General features: G+C 40.9%; 1 long non-coding RNA gene and 1 pseudogene across 1 annotated transcript in view; both read left to right on the top strand.

Annotated features, from left to right (window-relative positions):
* LOC110307389 overlaps nucleotides 1-13,786 on the top strand; it is a 30,236-nt gene that overhangs the window by 1,895 nt on the left and 14,555 nt on the right. The gene's annotated exons all lie outside the window — the stretch shown is intronic.
* LOC110307388 lies at nucleotides 6,425-7,409 on the top strand (annotated as a pseudogene).

Below are 13,786 nucleotides of genomic sequence, written 5' to 3'. Positions count from 1 at the left end.
CCCCCCCCCCGTGGAAGAGAGAAGATCCAGTTTGGGCACTGGGAGTGGAGGAGGCTGCTTCATTTGGAATCCTGCTCCCCCACACCGTTCCTGGGGGCGGTGCATGCATTTGTTTGGCAAGCACAGTACATCAGGCACTGTTCTGGTGCTGCAGTTATTCAGATGAGCAAGAAGGGACTTTTGCCTTTTATGCTTTAGTCTAATGAAGGAGATAACTTAAATGATTATTATAGCAATAATAGCTGGTACATTGACCTAACATGAATTCTGGAAATGTTTAGGACCAAACTCTTCCTTTCTCCAACACTCATTTATTCCTACTGCGTGGGGCTGATTTTCCCAATCCTTGGATGAAATCCAGGAAAATTCTCATGGGTTTTGGTTATAATTAAAAGGTTTCTCATTGCTTTCAGCCAGAGAAACAACCTCAATTATTTTAACTCCTAAACTATAATGGAAAAAAAAAACCCTCAGCTTTACTTTAGTTTCATTTTTTTTCCTATTTTTGTGAATATACAAAATAGAGATGTTGTAACTAATAATTGGTTATCATTTAATGTTCAATATATGTTTATGGCACAAAATGTTTCATTGAGTTAAGCATTTTTATTTTTCCTCAAATATTTGCTATTTCTTCATTTTTATGCCACATTTCCCCCTACTAATCCTTTGAGATGTACACTATACAATTCTTGGCCACAGTTACTGTACCAAGCACTGCTTGTAACCTTCTCACATTAACTCCACTGGTAACTCAAGCCCTACCCTGTCTCCAGCCTCTAGTAAGTTCTATGTTCTACTTTCAACTCCTCTAAGATCATTGTTTTAGGTTCCACTTGGGAGCAAGACCATGTGTAGCTTGTGTTTCTGAGGCTCCCTTCTGTCAGCTGACTCCTACTGTAGGGGAAAGGTTAGCAGGTAGAAGCTGGTGACCCAAAAGGAAGCTTTAGTCAGTTTTCTGTTACTTTAACACATACCTGAAGAGAATAGCTTATCCAGAAGAAAGCTTACTTTAACTCCATTATGGAGGCTTTATTCCATGGTCAGTTGGTCCTGTGGCAAAATCATGAGTCATGAAAAGACTGCATGGTAGAGTAGAACCTTCAGAGACAGAGACAGGAAGCAAAAGAGGGGAAGGAAGGGGCCAGATCCCAGCAAAACCTTTCAAGGGAATGATCCCAGTGACCCATTAGACCAGGCAAAGGTTTCATTCACCATGGTCAAGTAGTGCCACCTGGAGGCCAGGTGGTTAACTACAGTTCCCTAGGAGAAACATTAACTCCAAGTGACTGCACCACTACAGCATCTTATTCCTCTGTCTAAGCTATCCAGGTGTTTACCACTCATTTGAGGTATGTGTGTGTGTGTGTGTGTGTGTGTGTGTGTGTGTGTGTGTGTGTGTGTGTGTGTNTGTGTGTGTGTGTGTGTGTGTGTGTGTGTGTGTGTGTGTGTGTGTGTGTGTGTGTGGAGGGGGGGTTAAGGCCTTAAGATGATGTATGGTTCTTACTAATTGTGGAATATATAATAATGACTTCCCAAAATGTTTCCAGTTGATTTCCTAGAACTGATGAATAGATTGTGTTGCATAGTAAAGGATAATTAATGGGTTGATTTGAGATTGTCAATCATCCAACCTTGAGATGGGAACCTTATTTTGGATTACCTGTGTGGGATAAATGTAATCCCAAAGGCTCTTGAATGTTGAGAGGAAAGGCTTTAGAGTGTCACTGTGATGTGCTATGACATGAAAAATACGACTGTTACTGGATTTGAAGAGGGAAGGTGACCATGAGCCAAGATGTCTTCTGATGCTGGGACAGGCACAAAGACCTACACTCTTTCTTATAGATTCTAGGAAGGAAAACATCCATATCTCATTGAAATTCGCTGCAGACTTCTGACCTCCAGAGAAGTAATATATTTGAGCCACTAAATGAGTGATGAGTTGTTATAGCAACAATACAAACTCATACACTGACTAAATGTGACTTAAGTTTGCCATGCTTCCCTTACAGTTTACAGCAGTTGCTTCTTCTCCTGGGGTTGCTCTTTTTTTTTCCTCTGACCCCCAAATCCCCTTCTCTCATATTACACCCTTTGATCCCCCTAACGCATGCAGAAGTTCATTTTTGATGTTTCCTTGATATAGGAGAATGAATGTCTGTTTTAAGTGGTTATTTGTGGGTCTCCTTATCTCTTAGGCACTTCTAGCTTATTTTGCCTCAAGTATTCCTTACTGATGACCCTTTAGGTCTTCCCAGATCACCTTAAATGTTGTGCATGGTCAACAAACATCACTGATCCTTGTTGACACAGGCTAATCTGTTTTTGTTCCTCCTCCATCCCACAGCAGAGAACAAGCTATGTTCTTCATGGTTCTGGGGACATAAACTACACACCGGCTCTTCCAAGTGGTCATGGTGACTGAAGCCTTTTCCTGACTTTGAGATGACTGAGGGACACATTTTCCTTTGGGAAGGCAAACTATAACCCTTTCCACCCTCACTGTGAGCGAGGAGCAAGGAGTTCCAGGGTCCATTTATATTTGCTTGGCAAGTCCTGTTGAGTAGTTTCAAATGTGAACATAGTCTCTTAACACACACACACACACACACACACACACACACACACACAAACACACACACACACACACACACACACACACACACACACACACACACCAGAATGAAAAAGGTAGAATAAATGGAACAACACATATAGCAATGTCTTATGGTAACTCTCAAAAATTAAGTTTTTTGGAACTCAGCTCTGACCTACAAGTAGGTAATAATATATTGCTTAAGAGCAAAAGCGCACAGAAAATCCTACAGTCACACAATGGAGCCAGCACAATGTGGTGAGAGGTCATGTTCACTGCTTCTCTAAGGAAGAATTTCTGTCCCTTCTCCTCACTTCCCAGATGCCTTCTTTCCTTCAAGTTCCTATCCATGGTGTCACCTTCTCTGCTCACTTCCCTGGTGACTGAGGCACTGGCTTCCCTCTCCTAAATGTCTCCCCCACTCCCTCCGCAATCTGGACAATTTGCTAATTGCTTTGTGCATATTAGTCTGGCCTTCTGACTTCAAATAACAGGTGAAAATAAGATTTAAAACATTTTCTGAAAGGCAAGTTGTGTCCCATTGACCTCATCTATCTGAATTCAAACAGAATTCAGACAATGAACGGCTTCTCCTGTCCAAAGCCACAGACCCAGTGAGGTGTCATCCTGACCCAACTCTATAGCTGTTATGTTGCTATGGAGAACACTTAGCTGGACCCCTGGATAACTGTGTGCAGATGAGCATGCCTTTATTGTTTTCCCCAAGACAAACTGGTGGTTTTCTTGCAAGTAATGATTTGTCACAAAGAACTGTTCAGTTCTCCAAATCTACTGAGGCAGAAAAAGCGATTGGAGAATTGAAACATAGTCCTGCTGTTCAGACCTCCACTGAAAACCAGTGGCCTCCTGTGATGTGTTTGGGAGTCATTTCACACAAGCAAGACACATTCTGAGGATAGCTACACAGCCTGGACCTTACAGGGTACACAGGAAATTGGGTTCTGCCACAGGCTTCTCCTGGGACGCACAGCCTGGTGTCTGGAGAATAATGTTATGCTAGAGTCTTTCAGAGTTTGCCTTTTATTTTACATACTGCTGGCTCCTCTTCCCATTGCTTCAGAGACTGGAAGTCGCAATAGAGCAGATTCTTAGGATAAACTCACCACCTCTGCTTCCTCACCTCTGACAAGGGGAAGATCTTCCTGTCCTCCCCAGTCCTCCATCTGCAGCCTATCTGACCTAGCCTTTCTTTGAACCCAATGACAAAAATGGCTTCCTTCTCTCCCCTTTCAGCCATCCCCTCTTCCCCAATGCATACCCTTCCACTGGATAGTGCAAACAACTGAACTCTCACCATTAGGAAACAAAACCAAGCAAAAAAGGACACACAAGCAATAAAAGACAGACCCAACAACAGTCCTTCTTCAGCCTTGCCTCCTCTGCAGCCAGCATTTGTCCCCATTCTAACATGGTCTGACTGCTGTCTTTATTTCTCATGTTCTCGGCTCTATTGTAGTCCCCCCATGACACTTGGTCCTGATGACACTTCATCATCTTCCTTGACTTCTCAGTACCACCTATGTCTCTAAGTCTTTTCTGTCTGTGTTCTTTTCACTTTGATGTCTGTGGCCCAGCATCCCAATTTTCCTCCTGCATATGATGCACCATCTCCTTTATAGCAGAATCCTTCTGTGCATAGCCAAATGTTTTGCTCAGTATTTTCCATTTTCTGCCTTTACCTTTCCCCCTAGCAAGTCTCATTATATAACCAAGATTCCTGTTAGCACTGATGCAGTTGATATATCTTCATGTCAGAACAATCTTGCAAATCTCTATGTCTCTATGTATCTTAGCTGATACATCTATTAGGAGATCCCAGATCCACATGTCTGTGCACTCATCAGGGAAATGAAGGAACTGAAAACCCTTAAGCTTTCCTTCACATCCAAAGAAATGAGCTTTCCATCTGCATCCTCCTCCCAGTTAACACACCACTCATTCAGGTATGTAACCCAGAGAGTACCTGAGTAACCTTTTAGGAGGAAGGGGATGCAGCCTGGATGGCTTGCAAAAGGCAGAAATTTATCTTTTATGATTCTGGAGTTGGGAAATCTAAGATTAAACTGTTAGAGAGGTTGGTATCTAGTGGGAGCCTTCACTTTGGTTTATCCAGGCACCTTTCCCTGTTGTCTCATGTGATAGAAAGAGTGAGGGGTCTCTTTTTTATTTCAGAAAGGTATTACTCTCATCCACAAGAATTTTACCATCATGATCTAACCCCCTCCCCTCCCAATCAAACCCTAGCTCCTAATATCACCACACTAGGGGTCAGGATTTTAGTGTGTGAAATTGCAATCTGGAGGAAGCATCCTTCAGTCTACAGCTTTATCCCTGACTCCTGATTTGCCTTTTATTATTACTGATCTTTCATTTGTCTCCCGATGTCTCTGTCTCTACATTTCTGCAATTCTTTCTCATTTCCATTCTTCCCACTGTCTGCCATGCCAGTCACTTGCCACCTGGCTTGCTCCAAAGCCTTCCCTCAAGTGTCTTCATAGCCATCCTTAACCTTGGCCCTTCTTACCTCCATAGGAAAGCTACAACATTCACAAAATTAATATTTGATCATGATATTCCTCCTATCTCTATATGGATATTCCCATCCCATTCCCACCCAGACAGTCAGACCAGGTGTACTTTAACACTTGACCTTATTACGAAATTTTAAAAGCCTCATTTGGGGTTCATCTTATGCCAAGGCTCTCCTTTCCTGTCCTTGGATATACTCTTAGTTGCTTCCATAAGTTTCTGTCACTTCTGTCTGGATTTTTCACTTCATCCCTCTCCCAAGGTAATTATGATTCTCTGTCTTTGTCACCGTTCTATAGTTGTGAAGAGACACCATGACCAAGGAAAATCATATAAAAGAAAGCAATTAATCAGGGTCTGACTTACAGTTTCAGAGGCTTAGTCCATTATTATCATGACAGAAAGCATGGTGGCAGGTAGGTCTGGTGCTAGAGAAGTGGCTGAGAGCTACATCATGATCTGTAAGCACACACACAGACACAGACACAGACACAGACACACACACACACACAGAGAGAGAGAGAGAGAGAGAGAGAGAGAGAGAAGAGAGAGAGGCAAGAGACTGAGTCTCAAGTGGACTTTTGAAAACTAAAAGCCTACTCCCAGTGACATACTTCCTCCAACAAGGCCACACCTCCTAATCCTTCCAAACAGTTCCACTCTCTAGTGACTCAGCATTCAAATATGTGGGGGAGGGGTCATCTTCATTCAAATCACCACATTCTCAATATCAGTAATGTCAATTAATTAATGTCAATAACTCTACTGTTCCATTGGAAGTCTTTTTTGCTTGTATGAGATCCTTCATTTGTCCCTTCTAAAAATTCATGTAGCCTGATAGCATTTAACTGAGTCATGACATCATATTTACTTAGACACTACACTACTGACATCTGTTCTCCACTGTACTTTGGATCCTCCAAGGCAAAGACTGTGACTGGTGTTTGTGTATGATATGTGCTATATCAACTATCTTAGGTGATACTTACTAAACCTTGTCTCATCTATAAATTATAACTGTCAATGGGCCTACCTGAAGAAATGAGGCAGTTCCAGGTCTTGAAGGCCTGAGTATCTAGATCTTGGCTACTTGCTTTTAAGTCAAACAACAGACCATGGATATGAAATGTCTGCCTTCCCCTTGAAAGCTGTCTATGATGTTTAGGCATTATTGGCCTTGGAATAATTATATTTCTGTCAAAGATAACCTATTTGTTTAAAAGTGACTCCAGCCCATATTGAACTCAAGTTGAAAGAAGCAAGTCCAGTCTTAAAATGGAGGGCTATGATCCAATGATCCAATGAAGCAAAGCAGCCGAGGAAGCTGTTTATTGGTTGTCTGAGCTTTGAAACCACAGATGATAGCTTAAGAGAACATTTTGAGAAATGGGGCACATTTACAGACTATGTGGTAATGAGAGATCCCCAAACAAAATGTTCCAGAGGCTTTGGTTTTGTGGCCTACTCTTGTGTTGAAGAGGTGGATGCTGCAATGTGTGTGGAACCAAAGAGAGCTGTTTCTAGCTGTAAAGCCTGGTGCCCATTTAATAGTGAAGAAATTTTTTGTTGGTAGTATTAAAGAGGATATGGAAGAATATAATATGAGAGACTACTTTGAAAACTATGGCAAGATTGAAAGTGTAGAAGTTATGAAAGACCGGCAGAGTGGGAAAACGAGAGGATTTACTTTTGCAACTTTTGATGATCATGACACAGTTGATAAGATTGTTGTTCAGAAATACCACACTATTAATGGGCATAATTGTGAAGTGAAAAAGGCCCTTTCTAAACAAGAGATGCAGTTTGCTGCATCACAGAGAGGCTGTGGAGGTGGATCTGACAACTTTATGGGTCGTCGAGGAAATTTTGGTGGAAGAGGTGGCTATGGTGGTGGAAGTGGTGGCAGCAGAGGTAGTTATGGAGGTGTGGTGATGGTAGATATAATAGATTTTGAGGTGATGGTGGCAGCTATGGTGGTGGACCTGGTTACAGTAGTAGAGGAGGTTATGGAGGTAGTGGACCAGGATATGGGAACCAAAGTGGTGGATATGGAGGTGGAGGAGGATATGATGGTTACAGTTAAGGAGGAAATTTTGGTGGAGGTAACTATGGTGGTGGTGGGAATTATAATGGACAGCAACAATCAAATTATGGACCCACAAAGGGGGGAAGTTTTGGTGGAAGAAGCTCAGGCAGTCCCTATAGTGGTGGCTATGGATCTGAAAGTAGACATGGGGGATAGGGTAGCAGAAGGTTTTAAAATAAAACAGAAATAGCTACAGTTCTCAGCAGGAGAGAGAGGGAGGTGTTGTCAGGAAAGCTGCAGGTTACTTTGAGACAGTCGTCCCAAATGCATTAGAGGAACTGTAAAAATCTGCCACAGAGGGAACGATGATCCATAGTCAGAAAAGTTACTGCAGTTTAAACAGGAAACCCTTCTTGTCCAGGACTGTCATAGCCACAGTTTACAAAAAGTGCAGCTATTGATTGATGCAGTGGAGTGTTAATTAGATGTACATTCCTGAGGTCTTTTATCTGTTGTAGCTTTTCGTTTTTCTTTCATTGCATCCGGTATATTGCCCTGTAAATTGTGGTAGTGGTACCAGGAATACAAAATTAAGGAATTTTTAACTTTTCCAAAAAAAAAAAAAAAGTGACTGTAGGCTTGGTTGGGCCAGGTTCAGCTGCTGGGAGAAAAGGTCTTGGGAGATGAATATATGCATAGACAGGAATGATTCTGTCTATGGATCACAGCCAGCAAATGATTGTATAAGGAGGACCATTTGTGAATAGCAGTGTCATGGGCATGCTGGCCTCCACTCTCAGTACATGGAAAAAACATCAAGCAAAGGGCCAAAAACCTTCTCTTTCAAGGGCTAGGACTTAAGTGCATGTGATATTTAGGACCCCGCATCATCCTGGAAACAAATGACCTGTGTTTGATTCTCGTTTATTATAATTACAAATCATTTAGCCTTTTGCATATTGTAATGGGTTGAACCATGGCCCCTAAATGACATGTCCACATTTAAATATCAGGAACCCGAAAATATGACCTTATTTGGAAATAAAAAAAGGCCTTTGAAGAACATGATTAAATTAAGGATCTTGAAATGAGATCATCTTGTATTATTCAGTTGGGCTTCAATTCCAATAACCAGCTTTCAAAGGTTGAATTGGCTTATCTTTGTGATTCTAGACCAGGGAAACACATGCATTCTAGGTAAAATGATCAGAGGAGGATGATACAGGCAGGAGGCTAGAGAGGGAAGACACAGGACAGGAACTGATTACACCACTCCAAGTCACTCTCCTTGTAGGGTTAAAACAGCAAATGTCATTTTCTTATGACATCAACTTGGGTTTTACTGGAATTCATTTTCTTCTTCTTTTTTTTTTTTTTCAAACTTGTCCATTTGTAAGTATAGTTTAATCGTGTGGGATTTGGCACAAATGACTCTATTCTGGTTTGGACTGGTCTTCAGGAGGTCAGAGACTAGTCTATACCATAGCCAAATATGAAACACGTTTAACCCAAGACTCTTTATAAGAGGCTGTCAAGATGGAGGTAGAGGTTGGAGTGATGCAGCTCCAAGCCATCAACTTAAGGGGGTTTGCACTGGAAGTGGGCTTTACCTCTAGAGTTTGGAGTGTGGCCTCATCATACTTAGTTTTTGAGATGTCTTAACTGCAAAAGTTCTGGATAAAAGTTCCATTCCCTTAAGCTAGGGAAATGTGTTGTCATTGCTAGGAACATCTTATAAAATTCACAGAGAAAGTACCTTACATTCCAACTTAGAATTTCTTTTTATAGCCATTAGTTTTGCCAGCCAACAAAGTCAGCGTGAATGTTTTCATGAGCACACTGGCCACTTTCTACATTTCCTTTCTATCAATCTCTGCTCATAAGAGCTATTTTTCTGCATCCATAGACTTGAAGGGAAACATCACAGTACGGTGAATAAAAGGCAGATATTCTCGGAAACTGGAGGTTGCCTGCCTCAGATCTCAAATAAAATGTCCTGGTATTTGTAAATAAATATTATTAGTGATTTTTATTTGACAACCATTTGAGAAATCGATTTTTATTTCTTTGTAACATATCTGGCAATTACAGACATGAGTAAGATTCTATCTGACATGTGTTTGGAAGGTCTGGGCTTAGTTGGGCCAGAGAATATGGCTCTTATAATGTGAGATTAGGAGATATAAGCTCCATTTTCTGAGGAGGAATGTGTCTATCAAAGTCAAGATGTAAGACAGCAACCCCCTTCCTTTGCCTGTCAAAGTCAGTGGTGAAAGAACAGAGATTAATCATTGTAATAATAGTGGCAGTGGGCTGTCAGCTTCGAGAGGGAATCCAGATGAATATCCCTGTTCATGCCATCAGTTTTAAGCAAATGAAAGGCCCAAAGCAAAGAGCAAAATAATAACAGCTGTAAACTGAGAGAATGACTCTAGACACTGGAGATATTAACTGACAGAATTTCCCCTTTCTTACTTGCTCTGCAAGGATGACTAGACACTGTGCAAAGCCTTATTAAATTGGAGGTTTTAATTTACATTTGTGATTTCTTTATAGCTCCAACGAGCATGTGCCTGAAGATTCTTATTTACCTCTGCAGGCCCAGGGTTGGGCACACAGTGACGATAATGATAATGACAACAGTCGTGAACATAGGTTTTGCTGTCTTATGACGAGAAATTAGACATGGGGCCAGTGAGATGGCTCAGTGGGTAAGGGAGTTTGCTTCTGAAGCTGGCTATCTGAGTCTGATCTCCGAGAGCCATGAGGTAGAAGGAGAGAACTGACTCCTGCAAGTTGTCCTCTGATGTCCACATATATAGCATGCATGAGAGACTGTATTCATACACATGCATGTTCACGCACACATACACACAATTTTAAAAGAATAGCAGAAATGCTCAATGGTCAAATAGCAATAAACTTGTTCTTGCTGAGAATTTACTGCAAGCCTCGTACGGTTGTCTGTTTCATATGTTAACTGATTTCATATTCTCCAGTATGTATAATTACCCTTATATTTCTGATGTACATGTATTATAAGAAAACTAAGCCACAGGCACAAAAAATTACCCAGAGCTGCTCATAGCTATTAAGTGGTCTTGGCAGATTTCCAAGCTAGCATATCTGACATATCGTCCATCTAACCATGGAAAGTTTCACCTGTCATATTAATAAGCCATGAAGTTCATCTTCCCTGTAGCTGTGGGGAGGGGTGCTTGCTGTAAGTGACAATGGTAGTATTTGAAGACAGTTTAGAAGCAATCATTTTTTTTTTTTTACAGTCTATTGATAAGTGTCAAAGAAGAAAATAAAAATGAAGGAGAATTGACTGGCAACACTTAGAGCAGAGCCAAGAGGCATGGTTAAATCTTGTTCATCTGCCACAGACACTCACCAATGTGTGAGCTGATGTTTGGACTGAACCACAGTAAAGCTTCCTGAGTCACAGTTTCCCCTTGCAAAAATGTGCAGCAGACATAGTCTCTCAAGACTACTTAGGGACCACATTGTACCCCACCCCTTTCTTATGGGACACTTGAACTTTTGTCAACACCAAGCATAATGGACTACTAGCAAGACATATAACTTCCACCCCTCATTGTGATTTAAAGATATGAATAAAGATTATAAGATTGCTTGTATCCATGTCCTCCTGGATGACAGCTTTACGTAGATTGAATAATTATTTTATTTTGCTCTTGGCTGCTTGCATTTTACTCTCAGCCAACATCAGTGACTAACTTAAGCTCATTTCTGACTTCATCACAGCACCTTTCCCAGAATTTGAATGTGGTTGCACAGTGGTCATGACTATACAAAATGTGGTATTCAGATCTGAAGTGCTAGTTGTAACCCAGGGCTTGATAAATGTCTTCTCTGCAGCTTACTGGAGACTCACAGAACCAGAATCTGCATTTTTACAGGTCATCATACAATGCAGAACAAATTAAAATCTGAGATACACCTTGCTAGAGGTTCTCTATTTGTGTATCAGAATCAATGAGGAATCAGAGAGTTTGATTTAGTTGGTTTGTGATGTAGTCTGAGCAACGAAATTTTACAGCCCCCCTAGGTGATGAAAATTCATAGGTAAGGTTAAGAACCACTGAACTAGAGCCACCGTTCTTAACCTTGGCTGCACTTTAACATCATCTGGAGAGCTATAAAAAAATATCACAAGGACCAATCAACCTGTCAAACATGGGTGACACTTTTAAAAATGCCTGCCCTAGTGATTTTGATGTGCAGCCCAGGCAGAGAAGAGAATGTATAGGAGACAAAGTGTGAGATATGAGGTGCTTTGGATGTAATTATTCATTCAACAGGAATTCATATCATTACTCAACAATACAGTCATGTGGGTAGGTACCAGGACTATATAACAGTGATTAGACACAGCTCACAAACTTGGTGAACACACGGGATAAGCTACTCCTCATCTCTGTGCCTGAGGTTCCTCATCTGTGGAATGCAGGGCACTTGTAGGCTTATATTTTTCAAAACCTACTTTAATAAGGGTTTTTAAAAATGCTTTAACCTCCCTTCTAGCTCACCATGCACTAGATCTAGTGGAAAAGAAAGGTTTATAGGGCAAAGGAGAGCGTGAACCTGTTTAGACTTTGGGATGAAGAACAAAGGAGTATGTGGACCTATTTAGAAATAGTTCTTTGGAGTGATTCTAGTCTTCGTTTTCAGGATATCAGCAAGTCACTTCATACAAATCAGCAGCAGTTGCTCCATCCACTCAAAAACACCATTCATGAATCAGCAAAGGCAGTTCACACCAGAAGAAACCATGAGGCTCTGCCCATTGGCTTTAGTCCGTAGAAGCGGCAACAAGCTACCAATGGAATATCATGAGAAGTTCTTTGGTGTGTTTCTCTCTATGAAGTCATGAAAACCGATGGTCAGCCAAGAAGCAGGGTGAACCAGTGCCACGGTGTTGTCCACCGTCTGTTGGGTTATATACTCTTTCCAAGCAGCACGTGTCCTCTCTAGTGTCCACTCAGCAAAATATCACATGCCCTACTTTCAGACAGCTTTAAAAGAAGTTGCTACTTGTCTGTTCTCAGCAAAATGTTCTCCCACATGTCTGCTTCAGCAAAACCATCCTCTCAAGACAGTTTCCAGAAAACCATTACACGACACAACTGAGTCTCCAGAAATTCCCACTTCAGACACTTCAGGTGACCATGCAAAACAACATGTGGGATAAAATTACTTTTAATGCACTCAGATGAGTGACTAGCAGGAGACAGGTATCTATATTCAATGTCCACAGCCAGTTAGAGAGGACACGAATATGTAACCAAGAAGTAGTCAGTCCATGGTCTAGCTTGCTGTCTTGTGTTAAAAAAAAAAAAAAACAAAAAACAGCAATTTGTTGGTGTACATCTGGATCAGAGGACACTATTTTCTAGAACTTTAACTATGGCTGAGAAAATAGACCACATCTATTAGCACTTGTTTATTACTATTCAAGCTGACATTTCTAAAACTGCTTTCCCCGGGATGCTTTGGGGAGTAAGACCCATCTGCCATGTATAGCAGCTAGTTAGCAGGGGCCCAGAGAATACTATTTTAGCTTGACCTGTTACACAATGCACTCTTTTTACTTTATTTTCAGGACTTTCACAGAACAATGCAGCAGCTATTTTTATGGTAAAGATCCTTGATGTTCATTTCAGAATAACACATAGGGAAATGGCTTGTCTACATAGAGCCCCATGGTGACTTTAGAACATGTCTAAAACCCTGTGATTCGTGAGGGAAATGATATTTTCAACAACTAGGGAAAAGGGTGCCTAGGAAGCATCTGCCCCACCTCACAGTATGAACTCAGGTACATCTGGGTTCAGAACCAAATGCTCTTTGAATCGTAGTAATGTGGCGTTTTCCTTGTTTTCACAGTTTGACCTCGAGTCCATGCTTCTTATTATAGCTTGTCAGTTTATTAAGGAGAATTTCTTAAAGACTATTTTTTCCTCTGTTAACGTAAGTTTTATAGGAACCTGAGAATCAATGTCACTCATAGGACCTGCAGAAGTGGACTGCCCTTTCTTTTCTTAGATTGTGTATTTACCTGTCTGAAATGCTCCTAGAAAGGAAATTTACCTTACAGTTAGACAAAGCCAGGCCCATCTCTATGCTCCATAAAGTTTTTCTGAAATCACTTGGCTGTTGTTGTTTGTTTGCTTGTGTTTTTTTATTTTCTGCCATAACCCATGTTGTGTAATTTGAGGAACCTTATGGACATCGATGAAGTTTTGTAATTCTTGAACATTTTATCAAGCTTTTCCAAACTTCTGTTAATTCCAACATTTCTAATGGTATAGTTTGAAATTTTTATTGCATAGAGTTACTTGCTAATTATTGAAAAGATAAGCTAGTAGACACATTTCAGTAAAGTTAGGCATATCTTTTCCAAAATGGAAGTCATAATCATATACAACTGAACAGTTGAAATGTGGCCTCTCTTTCTCTTTCTTTTTCTCTTTCTCTTTCTCTTCTCTCTTCTTCTCTCTTCTCTCTTCTCTCTTCTCTCTTCTCTCTTCTCTCTTCTCTCTTCTCTCTTCTCTCTTCTCTCTTCTCTCTTCTCTCTTCTCTCT

Source organism: Mus caroli, chromosome 12 (genome assembly GCF_900094665.2).
Source record: "Mus caroli chromosome 12, CAROLI_EIJ_v1.1, whole genome shotgun sequence".
Classification (NCBI taxonomy): Eukaryota; Metazoa; Chordata; class Mammalia; order Rodentia; family Muridae; genus Mus; species Mus caroli.
The sequence above is the reverse complement of the archived record's forward strand: the minus strand, read 5'-3'. Positions and strand labels throughout refer to the sequence as shown.